This window comes from Lissotriton helveticus, chromosome 6 (genome assembly GCF_964261635.1).
Source record: "Lissotriton helveticus chromosome 6, aLisHel1.1, whole genome shotgun sequence".
Taxonomy (NCBI): domain Eukaryota; kingdom Metazoa; phylum Chordata; class Amphibia; order Caudata; family Salamandridae; genus Lissotriton; species Lissotriton helveticus.
In genome coordinates this window covers 2,059,031,452-2,059,047,943 of record NC_136067.1, presented here as the reverse complement: position 1 = coordinate 2,059,047,943, position 16,492 = coordinate 2,059,031,452, and the positions used below count along the sequence as shown (strand labels likewise).

The 16,492-nt window shown below is 39.0% G+C and overlaps 1 protein-coding gene across 1 annotated transcript in view; it reads right to left on the bottom strand.

Moving 5' to 3' along the window:
* Window positions 1–16,492, bottom strand: part of LOC144762985 (extracellular calcium-sensing receptor-like) — a 283,734-nt gene that overhangs the window by 121,748 nt on the left and 145,494 nt on the right. The gene's annotated exons all lie outside the window — the stretch shown is intronic.

Here is a 16,492-nt window from a genome sequence, read left to right as displayed (position 1 = left end):
AATCCACAGTGTCAATCATTTTGTTGTTATAGCTTTGCACATGTTTTCAAACCTTGACATCCCATAGAGGTCTTCACAAGTGCAACTTTGTCATCAAAAACACACAAGTCAACACTTCAACATGTGGATAAAAATCTCCAGTAGAGCTAAAACCTTTTGATTCCTTTCTCGTTTTTCAAATCATTAAAATCTCTCATTCTAGTACCTTTTTCTCATTTTGCATTCGATTTTCAGCTTTCACTTTTTGTATGCTTTTATGTGACAGATACTGAGGATTTGGGGCTATAATAAATATACAAAAATGTTTAATCATTCTTAATATGTTACTGGATGCTTTTATCAATGTTACCAAAGGCTCATGACTGTAAAGAGAGTATCTATGTTCATTTTCTTAATAAATTTCAACTATGTACAAGCATATGTATTTCTATAAAGAAATACATTTTGCATGTGAATGATTTCACTGACATGTCTATTCAGATACCTTGGATACAATATATTAATAATTTGGAAATGCAGTAAAGATTTTATGAACCATACTTAAAAATATAAATCAGTGCCACACAGCATACATATCTAATGAACTTGAAAATGTACAAACAACTAAAAGGAAAATGCAATAATCAAATGCTGTAAATGAAAATTGCAAATAAAAATTACAAATTACATTATTGTATGCATACATTGTCCCCTTGAGCAGAAGCATGCGGGTTGGCATTTGTCATGCCAAACGATAGTAAAAAAAGAGATAGCTAAGAGAAACATAACTCCTTCAGAAAGTTTTAAAAAAAAGTAACTTAAGAACACAATCCTTTGCTCCTCCATTCCCAGTAATCATTATTTTGTGTTTTGTTACTTTGATATTTTAACATAGAATTAATACAGTAAGTCGATCTAAATTTCGGAACAGATCGTGGACTCATTTGTTTATATTGTGATGTACATGTATCTCTATGCCTTATACAATTGATAGCTATCATTTCATTGTTTCGAATGTGGGATGCAAATGTTTGGGATCCATTTACCTTTGATTGAGCTACTTCTTTGCTACATTACAGCTTTTCATGGATGCTTAGCATGATCTCATCTATTAATTGAACCCCCCTTCGTCATTGTTAGTCACAAAAGTCTGACTTTACTTGCATAATCCCATACAAATTTGGAGTAATACTCCACAAGCCCAGAAACTATCAACGCTAATTCCAGGCTTCTGGCTCACAAGCTTTCTTTACGGACTTTGCAAGTTTAATGTTTATAGTGAATTTGCACACTCCTAATGACATCACAAAATATTTATTCCTCAATCAGTTTGACCTGATCGTTTGTAAAGGAAAAGCAACATTTATATTAGCCTTCCTCTGAGTGGCCATAATGTCTGTTATGTTCGGGAGAGTGTGACTATCAGTCCAGATTTTCGGGCTAAAATATCTCCAGTTATTAAAAAGGTGGCGCATGCACTCCTCAAATAGTTCAGTGAGTTGATTCAAAAAGGTAAATTAACTTTGTGCATGCAACTAGGGTATCGCTTACTGATCCAAAAGCATATATGAGGAGTAGAAGAAAGCATCACTCCCAGGAGTAACATCCCCCGATTGTACAGCTGAGGTTCAAACAAAGGAGCAATCTAATGTTAATCAAAAGTAGCAGAGGTAGTTGAATCACAAGTTAAGTTAATCCATCACTGTGGTTATTCAATATTCCAATGTTATGATGTTGCAGTTTTAGAAATGTGGGTACCTAATGCTTGCACAAACCCAATGCATTTTGAGCAAGCAAAGCCCTTCATCAAGGTTAATTGTATCGGAAAATAAAGAAGGAGGAAGCACATTAGTCAATCAAGAATGGGGAGTATATTGACCAAAAAGTAATACTGAAGGTGTGTGGTGTCCTGCTGCTCTCAAGTGGAATCTGGAAAATGGTGTTTGTGGTCCAGATTCCACACAGAGACTGTTGGACCAGGCTTGATGTAGGAGCCTCTTTATTCACCTCCGCATGTACTAAACCTACCTCGAATACAGATCTGGATCCTGTCGTTTTCTTTATGACTTCGTAACACTGGCGACAATTGGGAACATTGGCGTAGGTAACAAGGACCCCCTGTTAGACAACTGAATTTGTTATACAGGGAAATAAACAATGTGAGAAAAACCAAGGAATTCGATAATACAACCAGGGAGAAAGAATATGAAAAGCACAACAACCAATTAAAAAACACAAGATCGCATTTATTTCTAGGTATACATGTTCATGATAAAAGCATTTTAATTCAAAAACATAAAAACAAAATAATTATGTAAACAATTAATCAAGTACAAATAATGTATTTATAACACAATTACACAAAAATTAATAAAACAGTGGCAGACAATTATAGTCATCGACGCGCGTTTCGGCGTTTTATCAAGTACGCCTTCCTCAGGAGCCACATTAAAATCTGAAAAACATATGGAGAATAAATTAAAAACATACAAAGGAGTATCTTACACTCCTATCATAATCATACCAATACATGTGCATATAACTGTGCTTACATTCCAATGCCTCCCTACTCATGCGGCTTAACAATGTAGCTGCAAAAGGTACAGACTAATTATTTTATATTTGAGCAGTGGTATATTATTTACTAAGAAGGTCAGGATAGGATATTTCAACATGGGATTTGTTTTGTTCCCCCCTATAAATTAAACCTAAGACAATGGACTCGTATTGCTCACAAAGAAAGATAGAAAAAAAGATAGAAAAAACATGAGCTTGCACACTCGGTTAGATTCATACCTTATCGAAGAGAACACGAGATGAGTGTTCACTATGTATTCCTTATATATGTATCAAGACCAGGTAGGTATATAGTCTCTTAGTTTTCCTTGTCGCCTGGGTGGAGTCACATCTCATACGACGAAACTTGTTATCTAGAGTGGTGAGAACACAGCTATTGTAGATACAAAACGATACCAGATCCTGTGCATATGAATTGGCACTGGATATAATGAAAACGAGTATCGTATCAATTGTTGTGGCAAATGTTGTAATAGAACTGACACTAAACTTGAGCAACACATATACATTGATTAATAAAAGTACCTTCATATATAAAGAGTTCCTATATACATGTGATTTATCCAAATGCCTCCATATCTAGAGGGTTCCTTTATACATATGATTTGTCCAAATGGAAGCTTTACTATGTATCAGAATATAATTTCTAAAGTCCAAATTAAAAATTAATAATTAAATGGCTGTAATTTACAATAGAGACCAAGTCTACATGGTATCTATGATATCTGGTACATGTATAGCACCAATGTATGTTAGACATATATTTCTTACCAAAATTGTAGACGTGGCCGTGATTCCAACCAATAAAGGAACCACAAAGAAGACCCGCTCCCAGTCTTTTAAATGGAAAAATAGCTCAAGTGCTTATCCTTGTCTACATGCATTCGATACGCTTGTAAACATCCGTCATGCTTCAATGCTAAAAGGGAAATAATTGGGAACACTAAATGCCCTTCTGTATACCGATAATTTATGTTTGCAAAACTATTTAGAGCTACAGATGTCAATATCTTACCGAGTGTAGCGCAGAGTGGAAAATTGTGTCAGGTTACACAAAGAGGCCACCGTCAGTCTTCGGTACTAAGAGTGAAAAACCAGGCGGTAATTATCAACGAATACAAAAATAGTTTAAATTGCAAGTGCAATTTCGGGGGTGGAAGCGGCAAAACTTACCGAATATATAAAAAGGTAAATGATAACATAAAAACGGGGGAGCCACGTTCAGGATATCCGCTGGCGTCCCTTGACAATGTTTTCGATACTGTAGGTAAAGATACAACAAACCTGCAGTTACTAACAAATATCGGAGTGGCATAATTGCAGGTACGCTTTCAAAGGAAACGTTCAAGGGGGGGGGGGGGAAGCTCGCTTACCGAATATAGTTGCAGACGAGCAATAACATCATCCTGCGGGCGCCACGGTCAGGATGTCTGTTGGCGTCCCGCAGCCGTTGGAAAAGATGATTAACCCGGCCAACTGCTACGCCCCTTCTTAAATATGCGTAATAGAGTTACCTGTGCTGACGCGTCGGTTCGTCGGAGCCTCTACTTAAAGGGAGAGTGTCCCAAGATTCTAAATTCGAGGGATGGAACACCTGATGCATATATCAAAGTCCAAACCAGGACTTTGCAGCGTATGTTATACCCACATGGGGGTATAGCTCCCGAATTATGGAATCAATATCAATCCTAAGACAATATTCTTAAATGGTAAACCACAATAGTTATATACAACGACGGGGAGAAGGCAAAAGGAATTGATGACAATTGATGATTGACAACTCCAAAAGTAAAATAAGCAATCTCAAAAGATGTTTACATGGGAGTAATGATATCCCATTAATATTAATGAAGAGTATACTCATATGCAACTGAATCAGCATATGAGTCATAGATAAACTTTACGTCATAAATGATGAACCTTTCCAGACTGGGGAAAGTCCCCCATCCAAAAGAATTTAGCCTCAAATTTTTTTTAATACAATGGTCAATACCAAGATATTTTATGTATATACGGAAAAGGAAGGAAGGAGGGAGAGGGAAAGGTGAATTATATTTTCATCAAGGGATACGAAGGGGTATTGGAAGGGGTATAGGAAAGACGCCCTTATGGACTCTCGGATTGCTTAGTACATTTTGACCTTTAACGAGTGTTCTAACTATTCCAGGGACTATGAAACATAGAGAATGAACCTATGGACTACCCAAAAATTGATAATTCTAATGAAAACAAATGGCATTCTCCCAGGGAATTTCGTTGTTTAATCCCCTTTTATGTGTGTCCAGAACAAAAATCCAAAAAACTTCGCGTTTTTTTCGAATAGCGCATCCTCCTTTACCATCTGGGGTTTTAATCTTTTCCAGGATGCGCCAGTATACATCTTCCGGTTTATGTTGTAAATCGAGAAAATGCTTCACTAAGGGCGCGTTCAGTTTCTGGGTTTTGATGGCTGATCTGTGTTCTGTGAGTCGTGTTTGGATCGACCTGCACGTCTCACCAACGTAGCCCATGCCACATGGGCAACTGATAAAGTAAACCACATTTGTGGTTTTACAGTTCCACAAGTCAGTGGCTTTGAAAGTGGAACCGTTGTGGGTAAACGTCTCACCGCCCATGATATTCTTGCAGGATTTGCACGAGGAGCAAGGAACTGTACCTCGAACTGGTAAATTCGCTAGTAATGATCTTTGAGTCTGATTACCATTGGGTAATTTGGAATTAAACTTAGAATGAACTATTTTATCTTTCAGATTCCTGTTTCTCCTATGTGCAAATAGTGGTTTAGTTAAGGCAGACGTGGAAGACGGGTTGCAGTTCAAGATGTGCCAATTGGCATTGATAATTTGCCTTATGCGTTCGTTCATGGTCGAATGGGTAGTGACACATACAATTCGATCATTGGCCTGATTATCTTTAGGGGTTAATAACGCGTCTCGATCGTAAAAGCGAGCACGTTTATAAGAATTCCTTATTAATCTATGAGGGTATCCACGATCACGGAACTTTTTGCGCATAATTGCTGCTTGTTTGTCATAATCCGACAAATTCGAACAATTTCTGCGGACCCTAAGAAATTGGGAGAAGGGAATACTTTCTCGTTGACACTTCGGGTGGAAACTACTGAAATGTAGTAGGGTATTTCGAGCTGTTTTTTTCACAAATAGATCCACCTCCAATTTATTATTATTGACTCGAATTAAAAGATCTAGAAATTCAACTTGATTCTCATTGTGGTGCGCAGTGAATTTCAAATTACTGTCGGTCAAGTTAATCCTCTCCAAGAATTCAAGAAGAGTATCTTTCCCATTGGTCCAGACAAAAAAGATGTCATCAATGTATCTGGACCAATGGGAAATCGACTCAAAAAAGGGTGCTATTTCATTGTCTATGAAGCGTTCCTCAAACCGGGACATGTATATGTTGGCTATCGATGGAGCAACTGAGGCCCCCATACTTACACCCCTCAATTGGCGGTAGGTATCTTCACCGAATTCAAAGACATTTTCTGTTAAGACAATAAACAGACAATCTATTAAGAATTTCTTGGGACATATGATGTTGTGTTTATCTATAAACCAGTCTGTTGCTCTAATCACTTCATCTATCGGAATGTTACTATAGAGGGATTCTATATCAAGGGTTACAAGTATATCCCTCCCTGGTGTGATATCTAAGTTTTCTACTGTATTTATCATATGACAAGTGTCCTTAACATAAGATTTAATTTTTGGAATATGGGGTCTTAAAAAGTGATCAACGAATTTAGAAAGAGATTCTGTGGGGGTGCCAATAGTTGACACTATCGGTCTATACGGGGGGGTTCTCTGGGTTCTTATGTATTTTTGGAAGACCATAGATACAAGCAGTTTTGAATTTATTTGTGTTTAAAAATTCGTGATCTTTAATGTTGATATCACCATAGGATAAAGCATCATTAGTCAAAGTACTGATTTTTTTGATAATAGTGTTAATAGGATTACAATTAATTTGTAGATAAGTAGAACTATCACTTAACATTCTCTTCATATTCTGTTCATAATCACTAGAATTAAGGACAACGATGCCTCCTCCCTTATCAGCTCCTTTAATCGTTAATTCCTTATTGTCTGTAAGTTCTTTGAGGGCTCATGATTCATTCATGGTAAGGTTGTATTTAGGTTTAGGGATATATTCCAAAGTTTTTTCCAATTTTTTCATAACAACCAGCTCAAAAGCCGCTACTTCGGGCCCCAACTGTTCTAATCCAGGAGTGAAGGAGGAGGGTAGTGAAATTTCGTTCTGTCTCTGTATTATGGGATCATATACATTATCCTCTTTGTCTAGAAAAAACTTCTTGAGTCTAATTTTCCTGAAAAAGGCAATTATATCTTTATGGAGCTCAAAGGTGTTCACAAATGAGTGGGGAACAAAGGATAAACCTTTCGATAGCAGGGCTTCACTGGAGCCGTCTAACTCTTTAGAGGACAAGTTGAAAATGGGAATTACATCCCCTGACCCCAATATTGCCTGTTGCGAGTTTCCCTGATACACTGAGGTTCCTGTTGTTGATGTTGTTGGTGTTGGACTTGTTGGTGTTGTGTTTGATGCAAGTGTTGGTTCATTTGGAAGTTCCCTCTGGTTTGTCCCTGGTTTTGGAATCTTACCCTGGGGCGACCTCGTCGAGGCCCTCTGTTCGATAAAAAAGGACGTCGCTGTGGTCTAGAGTTGATGTATGTATTAAAACCACCATCTGATTCATAGTATGTATTACTAGAGCCTTCACCCTCTGAGTCAGAAGAGTCAGTGAAATTATTGACTCTTTGTTGGACATTTCTAGACTCATCGGTATAGTGGTTTTGTTGGTAGAAATCCTTATGCAGGTAGGGATATGCAACTTCCTCTGAATAAAATCTTCTATCTTTGTTCAGTTTATCTGTCTTTCGTTTATTGAGATAATTACTGAATGATTCTAAATCCTTATTATATTCCTCTATCTTTTTAATGGCATCATCAACTCCAGTCAGTTGTTTCAACATCTCTTCTAGTTCATCTATTTCTTCTTTTATTTCTGAAGCTAGTTCTTTTGATGTTGCCACTATTAATATCATCAAATCCCGAGAACAGCGATTCGCTATTAGACTCCATTTTAATAAAAACGGTCTATGGTGCACGAAGAGACCTGGTATATTTCGTACACGAAGCCCATTGGGGATAATTCCTGTTTTCAAATAAGCCAACATGAATTCCCCATGGGCTTCCATGCGAATGAGTTTCTTTTTGAGATCTAATAGTTTCTTACCTTCGTCCTGGCCTCTAATTGGTAAATTAGTGTTAGTAGTCGGAATTGTTGTACCAACTAATATTTCGAATTCCTCGTCAGTGAATCCGAAGGTTTTCATATTGGCCATGACTATAGGGGAAAGATGAAAAATAGGAGAAAGAGGGATTAATACTCACTGCTCAAATATAGTACAATAAAGGACATCCACAACAGTTGGAAGAACGGCCCTGCACAGACAAGCTGTGGGAATAATGGCGTAGGTAACAAGGACCCCCTGTTAGACAACTGAATTTGTTATACAGGGAAATAAACAATGTGAGAAAAACCAAGGAATTCGATAATACAACCAGGGAGAAAGAATATGAAAAGCACAACAACCAATTAAAAAACACAAGATCGCATTTATTTCTAGGTATACATGTTCATGATAAAAGCATTTTAATTCAAAAACATAAAAACAAAATAATTATGTAAACAATTAATCAAGTACAAATAATGTATTTATAACACAATTACACAAAAATTAATAAAACAGTGGCAGACAATTATAGTCATCGACGCGCGTTTCGGCGTTTTATCAAGAACGCCTTCCTCAGGAGCCACATTAAAATCTGAAAAACATATGGAGAATAAATTAAAAACATACAAAGGAGTATCTTACACTCCTATCATAATCATACCAATACATGTGCATATAACTGTGCTTACATTCCAAAGCCTGGGAACATAGCATTAAGTCTGGAGCCCTGCAGATTGCAGATCGAGGTGTCCGTTCTTGAATTGAATCACCACCGACTCTGTGTGGTATGTTGATGAGGTATTCCTGTGAGATTTTGGCCATTTTTGTGGGGGGTTTTATTTTTGCGTGGCTTGCGCAGTTTAGCCAGATTGTATGCGCTGTTCCCACGCGCTTTCATGTCAACAATTGTTTGGCAAGCGCTTGCTAGTGTCGCTTGTGGCCGTGCCTGAGAACGCCATGTAGTGGATGTGCTCCTGCGCCAACAATGCATCTCATGTGTCCTCGTTTTCGTTTGGCAACTAGTGAAGTTGAAATCATCGCACATGCATGCACTCAGCTTTAAAGACTACAACGCTAATCAGTGTCTTCATTCTAATACTGTGCATCACACATGTCGTACTTGGCTAATATTTTGCCAATTTCTTGCTATTTCCTCATCGTGCGGTCAATTTCTTTCGGTGATCCGAACACCATCATGAAAGTTGATAGATATTTTTTCAGTGCTATTTCCTCATTGTGCGGTCAATTTCTTGTGGTGATCCACACACCATTATTACAAATGGAGGATAATTTCAGTGCTATTTTCTCATAGAGCAGTCAATTTCTTTCAGTGATTCACACACCATTATAATAGATGGATGACAATTTCAGTGCTGTGCATAAGGTGGCTGATGTCAAACTGCAAGAGAAATTATCTGCTGAGGATTTGACTCTTAACAAAGCCATTGATATTGCTCACCACTTGAAGACATGAAACTTGGCATGAAAGAATTGTCAGAAAAGAATGTTGCTGATGTTCATTTAGTCAAACAACGAATGCTGACGAGGCTATGAATAGCAAATTTAGGAGTAAGGTTTATCCAAACCAGGAAAGAAAAGAATGTGTGTTTCAAGTGTGGCATTCCTGGTCTTTTAGCCAATGCCAAAATATGTCCTGCCATCAGTCAAGTATGTAGATATTGTAAGATAAAGGGACATTATGCCAGAATGTTTAAGAACACAAATAGGTTTAAGAATAGAGGTATAGCTTCTAGAAACCAAAACACTGATCAAATAAGGAAGTAAATTGCAATTTTGAAGATGAAGAATTTCTGCTAACTGTCTGTGAGGTTAATAGCAATGGGAAGGATGCTCCTTTTTGCACAATTTTAATTGGTAAGAAAGACGTAAAGGTTATGGCACATTTAGGTGCTAGACACACCCTTATTGGGGATAAGTGGCCAAAAGAGTTTCGAGATGTACACTTATGTCCTCCTGTTATCAAACTTGTGGGGTATGGTAGGAAGCCAATTGTAGTTTTAGGATTTTTCACCAGTGATCTTAGCTTTAAAGACAAATCCATCTCTGCAAAAGAATATGTTGCTAAAGATGGTTCATGTCTTTTAGGTTGGCCTCAGCAAAGAGACCTAAGGATTACCCTTGATCCCAACCATCCAGATCAAGTTCTGGGTTGCTCAGATCTGGTTCTCCAGGTTGAAAATGATCCAGCAATCGAGTGGGAAAAGTTATTTCCCAGTTTGTTTTCTTCACAGTTTGGTCTGCTTAAAATTTTGTTTACAAGGTTATTTTGAAACACAATGCTATACCCAGGGTACATAAAGTCAGGAATATTCTATTACTTTTAAGGGATGCTGTGAAAAAGGAATTAAAGAGATTGTGTCATCTTGATGTCATTGAGGAAATTGAATCTTCTGAATGGTTGTCCCCCGTCGTTGTTGCACACAAACCTAATGGAAAAATTAGGTTGTGTGTGGATTTGAGAGACATTAATCACAACTTACGGGTAGACAGACATCCCTTACCTAATATCAGGGAGATGTTTGTCAAACTAAAAGGGGATTTGGTGTTCTCGACTCTTGATCTGTCAAATGTTTATCATCAAATTGCCTTACATGAAGATAGCAAACAACTCACCTCATTTGTCACTTCTGAAGGTGCTCTCAAGTATAAAAGGATGCCATTTGGTTTAATCTCTGCATCTTCTGTCTTCCAAAGGTTTATTGACAAATTATTTAAAGACAGGAAGAATGCGTTATATTTTCAAGATGATATTCTGTTTTTTTTGTGCAATTCTCAAGAGCATGCTGATACATTACACAAAGTTCTGTGTATCTTACAAGAGAATGGTTTGACCTTAACAAAGGAGAAATGTAAGTTTAGGGTACAATCTGTGGATTATTTGGGTCAGTAAGGATGGCACTTCTCCTAAACAAAATGTAATCAAGGCCATTGAGGAGGCTCCTGACCTTTAAAATAAAGAAAAACTTAGATCTTTTTTAGGTCTAGCAGAGTAATACGCTAAATGTATTGCTGCGTTTTCCAACAAAACAGTCCATATGAAAAATGTAATGAAAAAGAACCAATCATTTTTATGGGATGACAATTGTGCTTGAGAATTCAAGCATTTAAAAAAATGTATATCATCTGCACCTGCTTTGTCCAGTTTTAACTCTGCTTGTGAGTCTGTTATTGTCTCCAACACCACCAATTTTGCCATTTGTGCTGTCCTGATGCAAAATTAGAAGGGACATTTAGTCACTACTGCCTTTGCATCCAGACCGTTGAAAGGTCCTGAATATAAATACTCCACCCCAGAAAAATATACTCTTGCATGTTGGTGGGACATTGATTATTTTCGAATATATGTTTATGGTACTATTTATAGGGTGAGGACTGATCATCGTCCTCTTGTGGATTTGTTTACAAACAAAGGTTATGAAAAGGCTACTCTTAGGATTCCAGGATGGCAATATAAGTTACAAGATTTTCACTTAAAGGTTGGGTACATTCCTGGTGTAAAGAACATCCTGGGTGACTGTCTATCAAGATTACCCGTGAAAGATGACAATGTGGTTGAGAATGATGTGGATCTAGAAAGAGTTGTTTCTGTGTGTGAAGTATCTAAGGGTTGCATCAAGGAAGACCAGTAGAGATTAGTATGTGATAATTATGTGAGTCTCAAAGAAGTTACAGGTTTTGATAAATCTCTATCCCTTAGGAAGGCTGATGTTTCCCAAGGGTCTTCTACCATTCTTTCAAGCAGCTCAAGTGTTACTCTGTGAGAAGATTTTTTAATGAGGGGTCTGCAGCTTGTTGTGCCTGTTGATCTTCAACAAACTGTTCTAGACATGGCTCATGAGGGTCACCCTGAAATGACCAGTATGAAGAGAAGAATCAGAAGTGAATTTTGGTGACCTGCAATGGATATGTGCATAGAACACAAAGGCAGATGTTGGGTTCAGTGTTGAGTCACTGATAAGTCCCAGAAAACAGTAACGTATGAACATTTACCTGTTTCTAGACCTTCACATGTCTGGGAATGTATGTTTCTCGATATTTCCGGTCCTATACGTTTTTGTCATAATCCTGTCTATGCCATTATTCTTATTGACCAGTTATCCCAGTGGCCTGATGTCAGATTGGTACCCTATATCACTTCGAGGGTTGTGATTCAGTTTTTAAATTAAGTTTTTGAAAGGGAAGGTTTTCCTGAATCATTGCTTACTGACAATGGAATGTAGTTGACATCCATTGAGATGAAAGAATTTCTCGGATGTCCTGGTATTGCTCATAAGCGTTCCTCAGTCTCCTATCCAAAGAGCATTGGTATTGTGGAGAGGTGGATCAGAGTATTAAAAGGTTTACAGCTGGTGATTAGTAACATTAGGAAATTTTTTCAAGCTATTAAGGAGATACTTTGGAGTTACAGGAACACTCCTAGAGGTGATGGTGATTTGTCTCCTTTTGAAAAAATGAAGGGTAGGAAGAGCGTGTGCAATATGAGAGATTTGGTGAGTAGAGAGGATGACAAATGCAATACCGGTCATGAACATTTTGCTAAGAATGTAGTGTCCTCTTTCAAAGTCGATGATTAGGTGCATGTGAGGAATGGGAGGTTGGTGAAATCTGGCAAGTCACGGTTTTCGGCTCCCATGAAAGTTGTCAGAGTTGGCAAGCAGGTTGTGGAACTTACTGATGGGAATGTTTGGTGTCAGAATCGTCATAGCCGCGCCTGCATTGCCTGTGGTGTGGTAAAACTACGCTTCCCAGGATTCATAGCGGCGCTGCCAGGAAGTAATTTAGGTCTGGAACGCACGCATTCTGGTGCGTGTTATTCCGGTTCCTGTTCCTGTTTCTCAGAGGTGGGAGCCTTCGCTCTGCACGTCTATTCCCTGTTTGCTGTTCTCCGGTTTCTGTGCTGCAGAGACGTTTTCCCTTTCGTGGAGAAATTCCCTAAAGAGCGTCTGGTAAGATGCCTCGTTGCTCGGACTCGGACTTGGTGTGTTGTTAATTATTCTTCTTTACTAGGGATTGACTTACCAGTCGTGGCTAAGGTTTGAACATTTTGCGGAGCGTGGGGTGCTAGTAATCCTGTGCTGCTGCGTGACTTATGGGCATATCCGTGTTTGTGGATTCAAGGGGTAAAAGCGGAGCGCTGTAGTGTCAGGAACTACGCGTTGCCATGTTTTACTAAACTGTGTTGGCTGGATAAAAGCGGAGCGCTGTAGTGTCAGGAACTACGCGTTACCGTGTTTCACTAAACTGTGTTGGCTGGATAAAAGCGGAGCGCTGTAGTGTCAGGAACTACGCGTTACCGTGTTTCACTAAACTGTGTTGGCTGGATGAAAGGGAGCAGAACGCTGTAGTGGTCGCAACTGCGCGTTGCTGTGCTGTCCCATATTATTCATATCCTTACTGAATTTAATCCTTTTGAATTACTTCTGTGTGGAACACTTGGAGCGGAGTGTTGTGGTTTTTGCTTCCTACACACTGCCGTGTCCGGAACTATATCATTACAGAAAGGCCATTTCAATTTGGAATTCATTCCTATAGGTTGTTTCTGCAGGATCCCTCTTTACAATTTCTCCAAGTTGTCTAGTGGTAGGTTCATAGGCAGCGAGAGATTCATTTAGGTGTTTCGTCTTAATCCATTTATGCTTGTGACTGTATGTTCTTGTTTATGTTCCCTTAGGAGTAACTAGGACAGTTGTGGGGAGTGAAGTTATCATATGAACAAATGGCCTGATTCTTTTTCTTTATGCAGGTATATTTGGTTCCTATTAGCGAGAATTTATGAGTGTAGCCTTTTGTATACTTGAGGTGTTCATGCAGGTATCTTTTTGTCGTTTCAGGTATCCCTTCCCTGCTGACCCTTCCTTTTTTTTATTTTGATTATTCCCTCGCCTAATGGCTCGAACACCTTGTTGGTATAATCAGGGTGTTGGTGACATTTGGAGGTGGAACCATTATTCGGCAGCTGGATCCTGTGGAGCAAACCTGACATTTGGAGTCTATCCAAAGTTATGAAAATTCCTCAATGGTTACGCCGGTCCAGCATAATGTGTGTTCCAAGAATGTGCTGAATCCCAAGCTGTGAATGATAAGGTGAATTGGAGTAAACAGGTCCTTCAGCAATCCAGGAACCTGCAAAGGCATCAAGTGCAGAGATAGCGTCAACGCCCTGTTTGGTGTAAAGATTTTTGCTTGGATATGTGAAATTTTGTGTAATTTTACTTTTTATTGATGAGTACCTTTTTGCAATTGTATATTATTTCCTATTTTTTTATCTGTTTTCATTCAAATGTTTATTGTTATATTGTTAACGAATAGGGATGTGTGGTGTCCTGCTACTCTTGACTGGAATCTGGAACACGGTGTTCGTGGTCTGGATTCCACAGTGAGACGGTTGGCTCAGGCTTGATGTAGGAGCCTCATAATTCACCTCTGCATGAAATAAACCTACTATGACTACAGATCTGAATCCTGTAATTTTCTTTATGACTTCGTAACCAGGTGTCTAAATGGTGATAGAAAGAATGATGAATAAAGACAAGAACTGTGACATTTATGATATGTAAGACCGGTGTGTCAATAGTGATAATATACGTAAAATCAAATTAGAAGCAGGTGAGGTGAAGGTGAAACGTTAATAGCGGATCATGTGCTTAATGTTCAAAAGTGCAAGGAAAGAGTCTGAAAAAAGCTTCAACCATGTCCTAAAACACGAGAGTGTTAGGAAGCCGTCTCGAGAGCAGTTAATGCGTGTGGCATGCAAAGGATGCAGAAATGAAAGTTAAATACGATGGGAGACACAAATTAAAGTGAAGCGTGCTACACTGGCACAGTATAGACTGGAAAAATTGCAGGCGTGTCATCAAGCCCATTCAAACTATAATTTCTGTTGATAGCGTGCCGAGGTCTAACTATATTGCCGGCGTGTAACAAACCAGTTCAAACCACAATTCCTGGTGATAACATGTACAGAATGTAAAATAAATGCTTCAAGGTGATAAACTCCACAAATTAAAGGTAAACATAATGAGAACAAGAGCACAAGAAAGTAGCATGGTGTGTTCCAAAATTCTTACAGATATAAGTAGTCAAACAGGATATCAGAGTCCTGATCAGCGAACATGGAGAATCCCATGAACACTGGTAATTCATAAGAGGTATCCAAGGATATTCATAAGAGGTATCCAAGGGCCACATAGAGTGCACTATCCAGCCCATCTGCCAGTTTATAACAGATATAGTAGTCTGGAGATGGTAGACTGACGCGAAAACAATGGGGGGTGTGAAAGGATAGCCTTAGAAGAAACGGTGAACAGCTCAGTCTTACTACCCATTTCACGCCTATGGTTAAAAAAAAACCATAGAATTAAACCTACCTATAGTGTCCTCTCCAGTAGCTCCAAAAGCGAACATTACTAATTTAAGTTATGACCAGGCACAATCATCCCCAACACAGCCGGTTACTCCGGAGATTAGGGAATTTAACAACGTTATTACTATGGGTTCATCTCCCATCAAACTATGCCCCCTAACACTGGTCTCGTGGAATGTTGCGGGATTGGTCAGTAAGATTGATTCGCCTGACTGGATCTCCTTTATTAATTCTAAAAACATTGTACTCTTCCAGGAGACCTGGTCACGCGATGAAATCTCCCTTCAAGGCTTTGCAGCCTTCTCCAAACCAGCTAAGTGGGGTGGAAGAGGAAGGCCATCGGGAGGTCTCGCGACCTGGATAGCTACAGATCTAGGTTGCCAGGCTAACCACCTGGAAACGAACTCAGATGATATTTTGGCCGTCCTATTGGAGTGGCCAAATTCATCCAAACTGGTGGTTGTGAATATATACTCAAGGCCAACACAAATAGGCAAGGAATCTACCACCATAGAACAACTTTCTGTGTTCCTTGACAGTATCCCTTGGGAACTTGCATGTCTGGTGGGAGGTGACTTAAATTCACAGTATGAACCACTAGTAGGTTTACGCGAAGGTCCCTCCTTTGAGGAAGACACTCGTTGGCGCGTACCTAAGACTGTGGCACCTCCCCCAAGAGCCTGGACCCCCTTGGCCTTGCAGATTACTGCCCTTACCCTAAATCAGGGATTAATGGCCTGCAATGGCCGTTGTATCTCTGATACACCTAGTGCCTGTACTTACAATAAAATCGGCAGGGAATCCAGAATAGATTACATTCTCGTCAAGTTATTTATGTGGTCAAAGGTAGTTGATCTAAAAGTAATCAAGAGACGAGATAGTGACCATAACGCCCTGGAACTTCTTTACATCTCACCAGGGAATGAACTCCCTACCCCCAGTATGGACAATAATAAGTCTGGGCTCCTTTTAGAAAACAACCGGAGAAAAGTTAAATGGGAGAAATTAGTCACTAGGAGCAATGGATTACCCAATCTCTATGCAAGGATCCTTCCGTATTTGGAGGATGCTTTCCAAATAGGGAAACAGGCAGAAGGGCCCGCTAATAGGGAAAAGCTCGCTCATGTACATGCTAAGTTAATTAACACATTAGAGATAGATCTATTCTCAACGCAGGGAAAAAGATCAGGACCCCTAGGCAAAACGACTTGGTATAATGCCACTTGCTGGGCAGCTAAGACCGAACTGCTTTTGGCCATTAAGAGTGGATCCA